This window comes from Festucalex cinctus, chromosome 14 (genome assembly GCF_051991245.1).
Source record: "Festucalex cinctus isolate MCC-2025b chromosome 14, RoL_Fcin_1.0, whole genome shotgun sequence".
Lineage (NCBI taxonomy): Eukaryota > Metazoa > Chordata > Actinopteri > Syngnathiformes > Syngnathidae > Festucalex > Festucalex cinctus.
The window spans coordinates 6,726,746-6,740,754 of NC_135424.1; the positions used below are offsets into that span (position 1 = coordinate 6,726,746).

The 14,009-nt window shown below is 38.8% G+C and overlaps 1 protein-coding gene across 2 annotated transcripts in view; it reads right to left on the reverse strand.

Moving 5' to 3' along the window:
- cdhr1a (cadherin-related family member 1a) overlaps positions 1 to 14,009 on the reverse strand; it is a 271,515-nt gene that overhangs the window by 98,057 nt on the left and 159,449 nt on the right. For both annotated transcript variants that reach the window (XM_077496326.1, XM_077496324.1), the window contains exon 8: positions 5,021 to 5,121. The gene's annotated coding sequence lies outside the window, so the exon portion shown is untranslated. The remainder of the gene's footprint in view (positions 1 to 5,020; positions 5,122 to 14,009) is intronic.

The window sequence follows — 14,009 nt, forward strand, 5'->3', positions numbered from 1 at the left end:
CTCCATTCTGCCACCATTAAAATTTTATTGTAAGACAAGAACGATATTTTGTTGTTTGGCGAGAAAAAAAAAAAATGCATGAGCAGTTAATAGTTTGTGAAGCAAATCCCTCTACTCTACAATGAAACCCCGTTTATCGCACATTCCATATTGCAATAGGTGAAATTCTGTGATATACAGATCACATATAAAATACATAGTTTTACCCCGCCCACACACATTAAACAAATTTAAACACTTTTTTATAAGCAAATTTTAATGCAAAAATGCCATGCATAAAATGTATAGAACTGCACATAATTTAGTGACTGTGTTTACTATTCTGTTGGAGTTCAATAAACAGTTAAAAAAAATAATGCAATAAAAATAAATAAGTAACTAAATAATAAAAATGAATTGGGGATTCTGGCTATCCTTTCTCACATGCGAGGTTATTACATTTAGTAAGCAAAAATCCATTTAAAAAGATGAGAGGCCAGCAAACAATGAACAGCATGGAAACACTGTACACACCAATGAAAATCTACAAATATAATGTCAATATTTTGCAACAAAAATACTATATGTTGCCAATATTTCAAAGCAGTTTAAGTTTTTTTCAACATTACAGTGCATTAGTTTCTATTGAAAAGTGTGGGATAAAGTAGCTGCTGTTTAAAATGGAAAAAATGGAAACTGTTATAATAACCATAAATGATATGCTAATCTCCCGAGAGTGTCAGTGGTGTTTCACGTTATATGTTAGCATTAGCTGACAGCCTTTTACGAGGAAAAATTCTGTTGTTTTTATTTTTTAATTACGTGTTTTGTATATATGATTTATTTGAAGATTATGGCGTTTAAATATATAATGTTTAATTCTCTAACTTTGTTTAATGTCACTTTACAGTAAAAAAGTGAAAGTGACAAATAAACATCTTGAAACAAGCATGCTTGACCGCTTATCTGGAAAACTCCAAGCCAAAACAGTGGCTAAGGAATACTCTATAAAACAGGGGTGTCCAAACTTTTTCCTCTGAGGGCCACATACAGAAAAATAGAAATCCGGAAGGGCCACTTTGATTTTTTTATTTATTAACACATTCATTGCCAGACCAGCAAAAAAATTGCATCATTTGACGTCTTTTTCCGTCAATGGCAGTGAATGAGTTAAACATGGTAAAAAATCAATGAAGCAATTATAAATTGTTGATATAATGTGCAGTTACTTATTGAAAACTGCAAACAGGCACAAGGCAAATAGTGACCCTGTGTGCCACTATAATAGATATGCCTTTCCATTGAGCTGCAGCTGATCCCAACTTGACATTCTGAACCACAACAGGAACAATCGGTCGTCAACTGACCACACTTAAGAACCATTAATCTAATGTGATGTTTTCACAAACTGGACCTTGACACTAAGCAACAAGTGCATGAAACTATTTTTATTTCTGAGACTAAATTATTAGCTGCAAATTTGTGTCTTTGCATAGCTAGAAATGTTTAATCTATCCTCTGTTTTTTTTTTGTTTTTTTTAACAGCATTGAAAAATAATTTTTAGTATTTGCAGCGGGTCGCCAAAAAAATGTATGGCGGGCCGCAAATGGCCCCCGGGCAGTAGTTTGGACACCCCTGCTATAAAAATGTGCTTTTAGTCTCTATCAGGGATTTTCACCCATCACGGGTGAGTCTTGAAAATATACGATAGCATAAACGGGGTTAAATGTATTTTTTACCGTTAGCCTTAAATTCTGTCTCATTTTTGCTTCCTCCTGCAAACTGACACAGCAACTAACAAGCAAGCAATGTATTAGCAATTCATCCATGAATCTGCTGAATGGCGGGATTACTGACCTTCCCTATTGAAACCAGGAGTGGTCATTTTCTCCTTCTGTAAGCTCAACCTTGATTCTTACTGCGGCGAGCCGATAGTAAATCATGACCCGCCGTCGAATGAACTCCGCTATAAGGCGACAAACTTAGTGGAAGTATTTATCGGGGCCGCGGTAATGCACTGTGTTTAAGCCACATCCAGTGAAATATAGGCCCCGCTTTTAATATCCAGAGGGTGAAGCGGGAGGCAGTCAGGTGCTTCGCTATAACCAAATGTTACCGTATAAAACAAGGTGTCACGCCGTGATTTGACATGAATGAGATTAGATGGAATTTGTTTCTAAGTGAGGGGAAATTACAAGCCTATCGGGGGCCGCACGCGCACACACCGACGTGCAGGCAATCCGCGTGTGCTCACCCCCGCCGCGGCCCGACAACGGCGGTGTAGTCGGGCATGAACGTCGACATGAACAGGGAATGACCCCCGCGAACCACATCCGTAACCACCTTGAGTGCCGCAGGAGCGGGCGGGCGATGTTGTTTTAAAGGTCAGACCGCGTGTGAGGTCACGATAGCGTACACGCTACCGTGAACCACTGTCAAGCGGGAAGATTGTACTTCAAACAAACACGCATTTACAGTGTTAGCTCTTTTTTTTTTTTGTGTGTGCTTTTATTTAAAAAAATACAAAATCTGGGAGTAATGCATATAAAATATATTTGTGTTCATTACTTCAGCAAAATATTTTTATTTTACCCTAAGGTTGAAATAAATATCCTCCTGACTACCAGGGGAAAAAAACTATTGTCCAATCATGTTAATTTTGATATTCCCCAATCTTTGTGAAGTAACTGGAATATTGCAAAAGAAAAAAAAAAAAAAAAAAAAGTTTTTATTTTTAAGCTATGATGTGTCCACTACAGGGGACATTTTTTAAAACTTAAATGCTAGGCTCAAATACAGTTAAAATAATTCATACAATACTTTGTCGTGTTCTTAAGAGTCTTATAGAACACATGCTAACAACATTTAAAACCTAAATTTGTTCAATAAAAAGTGTTATACACTTACTTTTCCTCTTCCCTAAAAAGTGCTTGCACTGAGGGAAGCCATTTTCTTTTATGATGCAATCACAGGTAGCAAAGCCCCACCCCTACACATTCGGTATCATAGGAAAGCTCTGAATGTCCTCTATAGAGCACAAAAAGGAGTGAATTCAATCATATGCACTTGATGGGAGATATTCAGGTTTAAAAAGGTCCACTACAGAGGACAAATTTTAATTGCTGGTAGTCAGGAGGATATTCAGAAAATACACAAAAAAGAATAGCAAAACTCAAACTCAAAATAACTCAAAACTAAAACAAAATTAGTGCCACCATTTATAATTCAGAGACTGCTCAAGTTCCACATACAGAATATTACCATTTCTCTCAAGTATTGTTCACAAACCAGTCTAAGTCTGTGACAGTGAGCACTTCTCCTTTGCCAAAATAATGCATACAATAATAAAACAAAACTGCACCTTTTCGAGTGGCCTTTTATTGTGGACAGTCTAAGGCACACCTGTGCACTAATCATGGTGTCTACTTAGCATCTTGATATGGCGCACGTGTGAGGTGGGATGGATGATCTCGGCAAAGGAGAAGTGCTCACTATCGCAGATTTAGACTGGCTTGTGAATAATATTTGAGAGAAATGGTAATATTGTCCATCGATCCATCCATCCATTTTCTTAGCCGCTAATCCTCACATGGATCGCGGGGGTGCTGGAGCCTATCCCAGCTGGCTTCGGGCAGTAGGCGGGGTCCTCAGCACTGGGAGGCGGCCGTGCTAACCACTCATTCACCGAGCCGCTGGTAATATTGTGTATGTGGAAATAGTTTTATATATTTGCGTCCATCTCGTAAAAAAAAAATGGGAGCAAAAACAGAAGTGGGTGTAATTCCGTCGTGCCCTTTTGCATAGCAACTCGCCCAACACTGCTAATTGTCCCTTGACACGTTCGCCCTCTTTCACATGAGTTTGCAGCACATCAGGATGACACCTTTTGAAAAGTGACCTCCACCTTTAACTCCTCCTGGAGAACAACACGTGTCAGCAAGCGCCCCCCCTCCGCAACCACCACCACCCCACGGGCCCTGTCAGGGGGTGAAGAGGTTAGGCGCTCTGTGCCCGGCCTTCTTCGGGACCACCATAATGACTGCTAATTACGCCGCCATCTGCGGGGTGGCCTGTGTTATGTAGACACCTGTTCATTAAAACGCAGGGAGAAACTTTCCCCCTTTGCTGCATGCTCACAGCAGATGTGGGGGAACTCGAGTCACATGACTTGACTCAGTTTTAGGACTCGGGACTAAGTCTTGAAAGACGTGTCTTGACTTTGACTTGGTTTTCACAAGACTTCACTCAGACTTGATAAGTCATGCCTGTTTACCGTATTTTTTAGACTACAGTATAAGTCGCTCTGGACTATATTTTGTACTAGTCAAAAGATGCATTGTGAAGAAGAAGACAAAAAAAAGTCGCTCCGGTGTATAAGTCACATTTTTGACCAAGTCCCTTGAGTAAAAGTGAAAGAAGACCAAGAACAGTAGAGCATAGTTTTGGTGGATTTTGCATGCTAATGACGGTAATGGTAACACAACCAAAAGAAATCACCAACTGCCATAAAGTAGGCAGAAGAAAAAATAGAACAGGAAGAAAAATGAGTGAAGAAAAAGAAAAAGTATTTGTGACAAGATGGCTACTAATGTGTGATATAAACAAACGATAGCTTGCTAGTTTAGCATTAGGGATGTAACGATATTCCGCTTCATCTGACCATAGGCGTGGATTTGAAACATAGAAGGGCCAAAACATGCCTTATGAAAATTAAACTGCACAAAAAAAAAAAAAAAAGGTAGCCACCAGAGGGTGCTAGAACTGCACAAATGGAAATCAACCCGACTTTTTTTTTTTTTTTTTTAAACAGGTGCTGCTTTTAATATCGTGACATGACCACAATGATTATATTGTGGCAGTTTTAATATCGCAATATCACGATATTGCCGTTATCATTACATCCCTATTTAGCCTGTAGCTAATTAGCTAGTTAGCTAATCTATAGTATTTATTTGACCAATTGAACACATGCTAACTCTCTTAGTTGTTTGCAAATGATCATTTCAAGACAGTGTTATGATTACGTATTATTAATGTTACCTTGAATTTGTCAAAGAATGATGGCTGGCACTCTCGTAGATATTAAATCATAGTCGGTACATTGACTTGCGTGTTAGCCTTTTTCGACCAAGCCGTGCTACCTGAAAGATTATCAAAAAAACACAAAAACCAGCTCATATTAGGCTACAGATCCATGTTCAAGCAATTTTGAAACCCTTAATTCTTAAAATCATGGTACACTTTTTTTTTTTTTTTACACTTTGTACCATGCCTCGTGAGGATTTGATTTTTTTTTTTTTGTCACAGTAACCAACAACTTGTTTAAACCTCAAAGATTTGCACATATGCAACAAACTCTCACCAGTCTCACTGTTGAATCTACTCAATCTCGTTCCTGCACCAAACGATGCAAATGTTAAAGTACCCGATGCCATCATGCTTCCAAACGTTAAATATCAATCAAACTTAAGAGCATTGCAGGAATCGAGCGGCTCTGCGGCGCTAATGATTGAGTGAACTTTGCGTGACACTTTTCCAGCTCTCCAGGAGGCATCGCCAAGGTTAACCAGGCCATCGGGCGGCATTAAGAGGCAGGAGGGGAGGGTGGTGCTGTTGTTTGGAGCAGGAAGCCAATAAAAAGCTCTCAGATATCTGCTGAGGGGGAGCGCAGCCTGTCAATTGTGTGGCCCAAAGAGGTGATCTGCCATTACCGACTCTCGCAAGACTAATGAGAGCCATTGTGCTGCCAGCTTCTTGAATTATATGTCGATACTCATTCGGGGGATTGTGTTTTACTTGGTTTTGATGTGGAAACAGTTGACACATTAGTCTGCTACTTTGCGGATCTTGTCGCTGCATTACAGATCACTGGGAAGTTGAGGGCTACTCACTCAGGCGCAAGACTACCTTCATAAAACTAGGACTAAACAATCCGTGTTTACTATGGAAGCCAATGCCAATGTGGAGTAAACATATTTGGCTGGCGAGTATGTTCGAGCATACTCGCAAATATGTTTGAACATACTCGCAAATATGTTCGAACGTATCGAAATATGTTCAAACATACTCGCAAATATGTTCGAACGTATTGAAATACGTTCGAACATACTTGCAAATACGTTCGAACATACTCGCAAATACGTTCGAACATACTCGCAAATACGTTCGATCATAGTCGCAAATACTTTCGAACATAGTCGCAAATACGTTCGAACATAGTCGCAAATACGTTCGAACATACTCGCAAATACGTTCGAACATACTCGCAAATACGTTCGAACATACTCGCAAATACATTCGAACATACTCGCAAATACGTTCGAACATAATCGCAAATACGTTCGAACATACTCGCAAATATGTTCGAACATACTCGCAAATACGTTCGAACATACTCGCAAATACGTTCGAACATACTCGCAAATACGTTCGAACATAGTCGCAAATATGTTCAAACATAGTCGCAAATACGTTCAAACATAGTCGAAAATACGTTCGAACATACTCGAAAATACGTTCGAACATACTCGCAAATACGTTCGAACATACTCGCAAATATGTTCGAACATACTCGCAAATACGTTCGAACATACTCGCAAATACGTTCGAACATACTCGCAAATATGTTCGAACATACTCGCAAACACATTCGAACATACTCGCAAATACGTTCGAACATACTCGCAAATACGTTCGAACATACTCGCAAATACGTTCGAACATACTCGCAAATATGTTCGAACATACTCGCAAACACATTCGAACATACTCGCAAATACGTTCGAACATAGTCGCAAATACGTTCAAACATACTCGCAAATATGTTCGAACGTAATTGTAGGCTACATGCTACAAAATTAGCATAGCTTCCCATCATGCCACGGGGTATTATTTGCGCATGCGTGAGTGAAAACAAAACCCAATTTTTTAGGCATTTGGGCCACATTACCAATTCATTAGAAAATTAAGTAGACAAAAAACAACGTTCATTCGTAACTTTTACCATTTAGTATGTCTGCCGTGCATGATTTAGGTTCGTCATTTTTCAGCAAGCGCAATACCCCATTGCATTATGGGGTGAAAAATGACGAACCAAAATCATGCACGGCAGACATAACAAATCATAAAAGTTACGAATAAACACTGTTTTTTTTTTGTCTACTTAATTTTCTAAAGAATTGGTAATGTGGCCCAAATGCCGAAGGTTTTGTTTTCACTCGCGCATGCGCAAATAATACCCCGTGGCAGTATGGGAAGGTATGCTAACTTTGTAGCATGTAGCCTACAAGTACGTTCGAACATATTTGCGAGTATGTTCGAACATATTTCAATACGTTCGAACATATGTGCGAGTATGTTCAAACATATTTGCGAGTATGTTCGAACATATTTGCGAGTATGTTCGAACATACTCGCCAGCCAAAAATGTTTACTCCACATTGGCAGCTCTACGCTTCCGTACTCTACTGGTATCATCGTTTCAAAATTTAGCGAAGGATAAAGTCTGTCATGAAGCGTTTATTCACCGTAACATAGTCAGTGCAAAGCAGTCTTACTTTGCTTTAGCATCCAGACACATTTGTATGAAAAAAAAAATGTTTCACTTTAATGTTTATACAAACAGATGATTGCCACGCTTGGCATATTTGACCATTTCATCTGCTCGTTTAACCCGAGACGGTCCGACGCGGCAATCATAAAGCGAGAGCCAATTAGGATGTTGACGGATTGAGTTTGGAAGACAAATTTGGGGATGTGGAAGGTTGACAGAGCCGCTGCGTCTCTTTCAGTGTGTGTGCAGCTTCCAATTAAGTATGAAGAAGCATATTTTCCTCCTCTCTCTCTCTCTCTCTCTCTTTTTCTCTCTGCGGGATCAGAGCGTCTCCCTGACGGATGAGTCGCTAATGAGAGCAAATCTCGCTAAATCCTCAAGAAACGTGATGAATGAAAACGTGTTCAGCCCGTTCATTTGTTGTGTTCACAGATGAGACCAAACACAACATTTATCTAGTCAACAAATTGCAGCCCATCATTGTTCATACAGCTCATTAATATATGCTACAATTCTCAATACAGTTTTTCCACCCCTTTCTACCTCAGCTTAAATTTCGTATAAGTAGCAATAAATGAGCAGACAAATTAGCGAAGCTATCTTCCTCATTATTACACCCCGAACCCGCACCATATGTAGCCCTTTATTAGCAGCAGCAGTAGGTGTCTTATTCTCAAATTTTAAATTACCAAGTCTAACCTTAATTGGTTACGGACGTTGTTTAGCGGATGGCGTCGAAATCGGGCTTGGGAGAAGAATCTGACAGATGGCTTAGTCTTATGACTTGTATTAACACCTTCCACATTTAATCAAGTGTTAATTGCTTTTCTAATACATAATGGGAGCACCGGAATGCGCACGGTAATGCAAACAGATTAGCTTGCGGGCGACAGATAAGCGGACGTCCCATTCAATGTCACCTTTACGTACCTGCAAAATACCATACAGAGGATACACGACAAAAAAATATTCTCAGAGCTAATGATTTAACTAGGAGTGCAATAAATGATTAGTGTTTATCGATGAATCTGTCAGTTTCTTCAATTAATCTATGAATGGGATTAAAAAAAAAAACATGTTTTAATTTCCATTCTTTTATTCAAAACAGGACATTAATTCCAATAAAATGCACAAACAATTATGATTAAGTTTGGTCTGTAACATGTCAGAAAATTGGCAAAAAGTGTTGATTATTGTTTAAAAAAATAAGTAATAAAAAAAAAGTATTATGGTAACCCATTTCTTGGTACCTTTAATTTAAGTATGGGTCATTTTTACCCCTTGTTGGATCAGAATCCTCACCTAACATGCTGTGTAAGATCCCTCGATCCAATGCACTGGGTATGCTCTTAAAACTGCTGGGTCAAAAATAACCCATTTCTGACTAGAAAAAAAAAAAAAAAAAAAAAAAAAAAGACCAGCCACAACTTGGATCAATTTGTCCCCATCTTCTGTTGTTTTATACAAACCAATACATTTTTTTTTGTACAAAACAACTCAGGAAGTTGGGTTGTTTTGACACAAAATAAGCCAAAGTTGAGTTAAATGGACCCAAGTAGTGGGTAAGTTCAATTTGTGACCAAAACGGAGTTATTTTTGACCCCACAAATTCCAAGGGTGTATAATTCACCCAGCATCAGCTCAGTCTTTTTTTGGACCCAGCACTAGTTAGCTATTTTACCCAATTTGGGTTAATTTTAACCCAGCAGGTTTAAAATTGTATGCAGTGTTATCCTCACATTAGAAGGCAAAAGAGTTTAGTGACTGTCGTGTTTCATTTTTTTGTGTTTTTATTTGGTATGTGGCCAAAATGGATGTTGAGGTAATTAACTCATTCACTCCCAGCCATTTTCACAGAAGCAATTCCGTTCGCTCCCGGCTGTTTTACTGGATTTTGACTGATTTTGCAAGGCCCACAGAATATTCTGTTATATTGCCTTGAAAAACATGAAACCCACCAAAAGAAAGATTAATGTCTCTTCTTTCATCAGGAAAAAAAAAGTATGTTTCTATCTGTTTCCGTTTTGCAGTAATTAGCATTAGAAGAGAGCTAAGTTTCATCAGTTTTCACAAATCTATTTAAAATTGTAAGTAATTGAGCTTTTTTTCTAGGTGGCCGTTGCTCTGCTGTCACATGCTGGCCGTTTGTGTAATAACTACCATTTCTGCAACTGTTCTTTGCAGCGGAGAGACTGCATCAAAGCCTTCTGTATGCTCTAGCATAAAAACAAACAAACGTATAAATACGTCTTTGGGACACTTACATTTTAAAAAAACGTATTTACACGTTATTGGGAGCAAATAAGTTAAGGTTGCATATTTAAATAAAAAATATATTTTTTGGTGTAAGACAAAATATTGATGTGTTTTCCTAAGATTATCCTAAAGTAAAAAAAAACAAGGCCAACTACAGTAGCACATCATCATTCTGTTTTATCTGTGTGGCTTGTCCTCAAGTGACCATAATTGCTCTGCTAACTTCGGGGGAAGTACTTTATTAAATTAAGCCATCTTTAAGGTCAATATACTTCTGTAATGAGTTGTCTCTTTTGATCATCAGAGGTGAGCTTGCATCCCGCTCCTCATTCTTTTTAATGGCCGCCGCGTTGTCGGCGAACCGCGCGCTACCGTTGTTGTTTTTTGTTTTGTTTTTTTTTTTCTTCTATTCCGGCTTAGGCTCAAGTAATGCTTTGCATGCTTAAAAGCCATTTCCATAACTAAGTGTAATTTCCCCTCGGTTTGTTCTTGTTTAATGAGGTGCAGTCTTGTTTGTATGCCTCCCAATGTCACCAGAAAAGTCGTTCAAGCGACGACCTCCGAATTAAATCAAACGGGAATCACCATGCTGTCGTATTTAGCCAGAATATTGGTTTAAAAAAAACAAACAACAACAACAACAACAATAACGCCGTGCTCTGGTCACTTTTACATAAAATTTGCTTGGCTTTTTTTTCCTTCTCTTTCCTGTGAAACTCTTGAGGGCTCCTAATGATGGAATGTGTAAATGACTTTGGGGTGGATGCGCTGAGGCGAGCAGTGATGGCGTGGGGAAAGCGAAAATGACCAACATTGATTTATCCTGACTGTTCTCTTGTCTGCTCGCCGCAGTCAGAACACCTCGCTGCATCCCATTCCCTCCCATTATCTCCCCGCGATCGCCGCAGTCCAATGACTTTCCTACAGGGTCATAAATACTTCCTCGCGGACCCCATACTGCTTGCACATCATCCGCCCCCCCCCCCCCCCCTCAGACGCCGCCTAATGACAGCCAAAGACAAGACAATGCATCCTGCGCCTGCACGGCGGCTGCCAGGCCCGGCTCGCATACATTACACAAGCGGCTGGACGAGGTACAGCAACATGGCGAGAGGCCGCGGACGTCCGCCGCGCTTTGCATTTAAAATGGTACATTAAGGCAACATGTCGGAAAAGTATCGCACATGATTGATGACTGTAATGATCGTGTTTTTGCGCTGTGAAAGATGTTTTTTTTTTTTTTTTTTTTTTTTTTTTTTTTTTTACATCGGTGTTTCCAAACCAACAAGAGTACACAGCCAAGGACTTCAGTGCAGTACCGAGTTGAACCACAAGAAGAGCCACTGAGCTGCACTAGCAGAGATACAGCCTAATTAACAGCAAGATAAGAAGATGTGAAGTGAGTATCGTATGCTCCGTTATGCTACGTTCTCACCAAATCCGAAAAGGCGCGAGCGTTTCACCGCGTAGAATGTCTTCACAACGATTGCTGCTCATTCGCTCTTTCGTGCGCACCGGAGCGGAGGGGGCGTGTCCCTTGGTGAACAAGGAAGTGGAGCCCTTTAGCGCGTCAACAAAAAGTGAGCACCGCCAACTACTTTCTTTCCAGGGACTAAACAGCCGTGGCACTATTTTCTACTTTTTTGAGGTACGTGATAGCACTTTCGCTTTTTTTAGTGGCAATCGGGCGGCCGGCATTTGTGCTAAAAATAGCTTCAACATGGATGATAAACATTGCGGTACAGTTCATTAGCAAGTAAACAGATTTACCAGCACTTGAATCTACCGTGAATGGAGTTGTCAGAAAGCTGGTTTGTAATCTATTAATAAAGTTTGACTGACCTATCTGACTGTTTTGTTGACGTTCCCTTTAGCGCAGCACCATCTAATGGATGCATAACGTAACCCCAACCTCTACTGTAGCGCCTTATATATGAAAAAAGTTTTAAAATATGTCATACATTGAAGGTGCGCCTTATATATGAAAAAAGTTTTAAAATATGTCATACATTGAAGGTGCGCCTTATAATGAGGTGCGCCTTATAGTGCGGAAAATACGGTACTTCTTTGCTCACCATTCTGTCCCGGCTGGCCATGTTGTTGCGCTCGGGGTGACAATAGAGAGGACACTGTGTGTGACGTGGCCCGTACTCGAAGCCGATTGGCTACCAGTAGGCGAAACGCGAAAAAAGTTAATTTTTTTTTAAACTTCGACGAATATGCGAATGTGCAGAATTTCGTCACAAATGTGCGGATCGCCATCTCTCGCTTTTGGTGAGAACGCAGCATTAATGTAGCAGTAGTTGAAGGTTTCTAATTACAGTAATATCTATACCACTGATCTGAATATATGACTGGATAGCCGATAGGCCAAGACTTTTGAAGTCACGAGGCCGCCATATTGCTCCTCCCAAGAAACATTTCCCGCCATACGATCCGATACATTTACAGTCTCGAAATTGGAGAACATATGAGACAGCACTTCGTAGAAAGAGCATGATTTATGATGTTTTAAATTTGTTAACATACATCAACGCAACCTGTCAATCAAGTGCTTTCCTGGTAACAGAAGAGCACATGTGAGTCAAACGCAACCTCAATTGGAAGGAGACCGTTTATCAGACACAATGACTCCAATTAATTATTTTGATGTGTTGGTCATCCAAATCAATTAGAGAGTAGCACGTAATGAGGCGCCAGCATAAACAAATTCCTTTTCAGTGCAAACATCCTGCAGGGCCCTATTAGTGTGCAGGCCACATTAAAAAAAAAAAAAAAAAACATTAGAAAGAAAGAAAGAAACGTTTGGTCGTTCTTTTTCACTGGGGGTCATTGTTTCGCACATGATTATGTGTACAGTCAACACAACAGCTAACGAGCAAGCAACCAGCAAACGCTTTTCATTTGGTCGTTTACAAACAGAAGCGTATGAATTAACGACCTCTGACCAACATTTTGACAAGAACCTTCGTTATGAAAATTAAGGGAGAAGCCAAAGAATGGAAAAGTAGCTAACGGGCGAAAAGGAAAATTATTGTGGCTGTAATTGCTGTCAAGCTAAAGGATCATCTACAGTCAAAATTAATAATGGGATTAATCTGTGATTATTCTTATTTTTATTATCCTTCTTATTGTTCTCATTCTTATTACTATTATTATTGGTACTATTATTTTGTAATTTCATCATATAATAATAATAATAATAATAATAATAATAATAATAATAATAATAATAATAATATTGCTATTATTGTCATTATTATTTTGTGATTTTATCATATAATAATAATAATAATAATAATATTATTGTCATTATTATTTTGCGATTTTATCATATAATAATAATAATAATAATAATAATAATAATAATAATAATAATAACCAATCACATGTCCAATTCGTCCTGACATTCAATGATGTCAGCATTTTTCTTCCCACTGATTGGTTCATGAGAGCACAAGTGAACACGTTCAACAATCAACAATTTTGGTGAGTAAGATGTATTTTATTTTTTAATGCTTTCTCGTGTTATCACAGTAGATAAATATTGATTTTAAACTGGTCTAATATGATACAGTTGCGATTTTATGTAGTATTGTTTAAGGATGTAACGATAACAGCAATATCGCGATATTGCGATATTAAAACTTCCATAATATATCATCGTCGTCATGTCACAATATTAAAAGCAGCGTTTTTATTTTAAGTCAGGTTGATTTCAATTTCTGCAGTTCTATTGCCCTCTGGTGGCTAGTTTCTTTTGTTTTTTTTTTGTTTTTTTTTTCATACGGCATGTTTTGGCCCTTTTATGTTTGAAATTCCCCCTATTGGTTAGATGAAGGGGAACGTAATATGCTTGTGAACCGAGTCAACATGTGGACAAACTCAATGTGTGCGTGCATTAGCAAGTAAGTGCCTCAATATTAAGTTATTAGAGATTGTAGGTTATTTATATGTATTGGGATAATGTACAAATGCACAATTTTGTGTGTGTGTTTTTTTAGTATGAACTATTTTTTTCACAATATTGTGACCTTTTTTGTATCACCAACCTCCCCACAATATCGTAATAATTATCATATCGTATCGTGACCTGCATATCGTGATTATATCGTATCGTGATATTTGGATATCGTTACATCCCTAGTATTGTTGGTGGTATTAAGAATGGGATTCGGTCAGGTAGCAAATTCCCAGCCCGCCACTGTACTGACATCATGG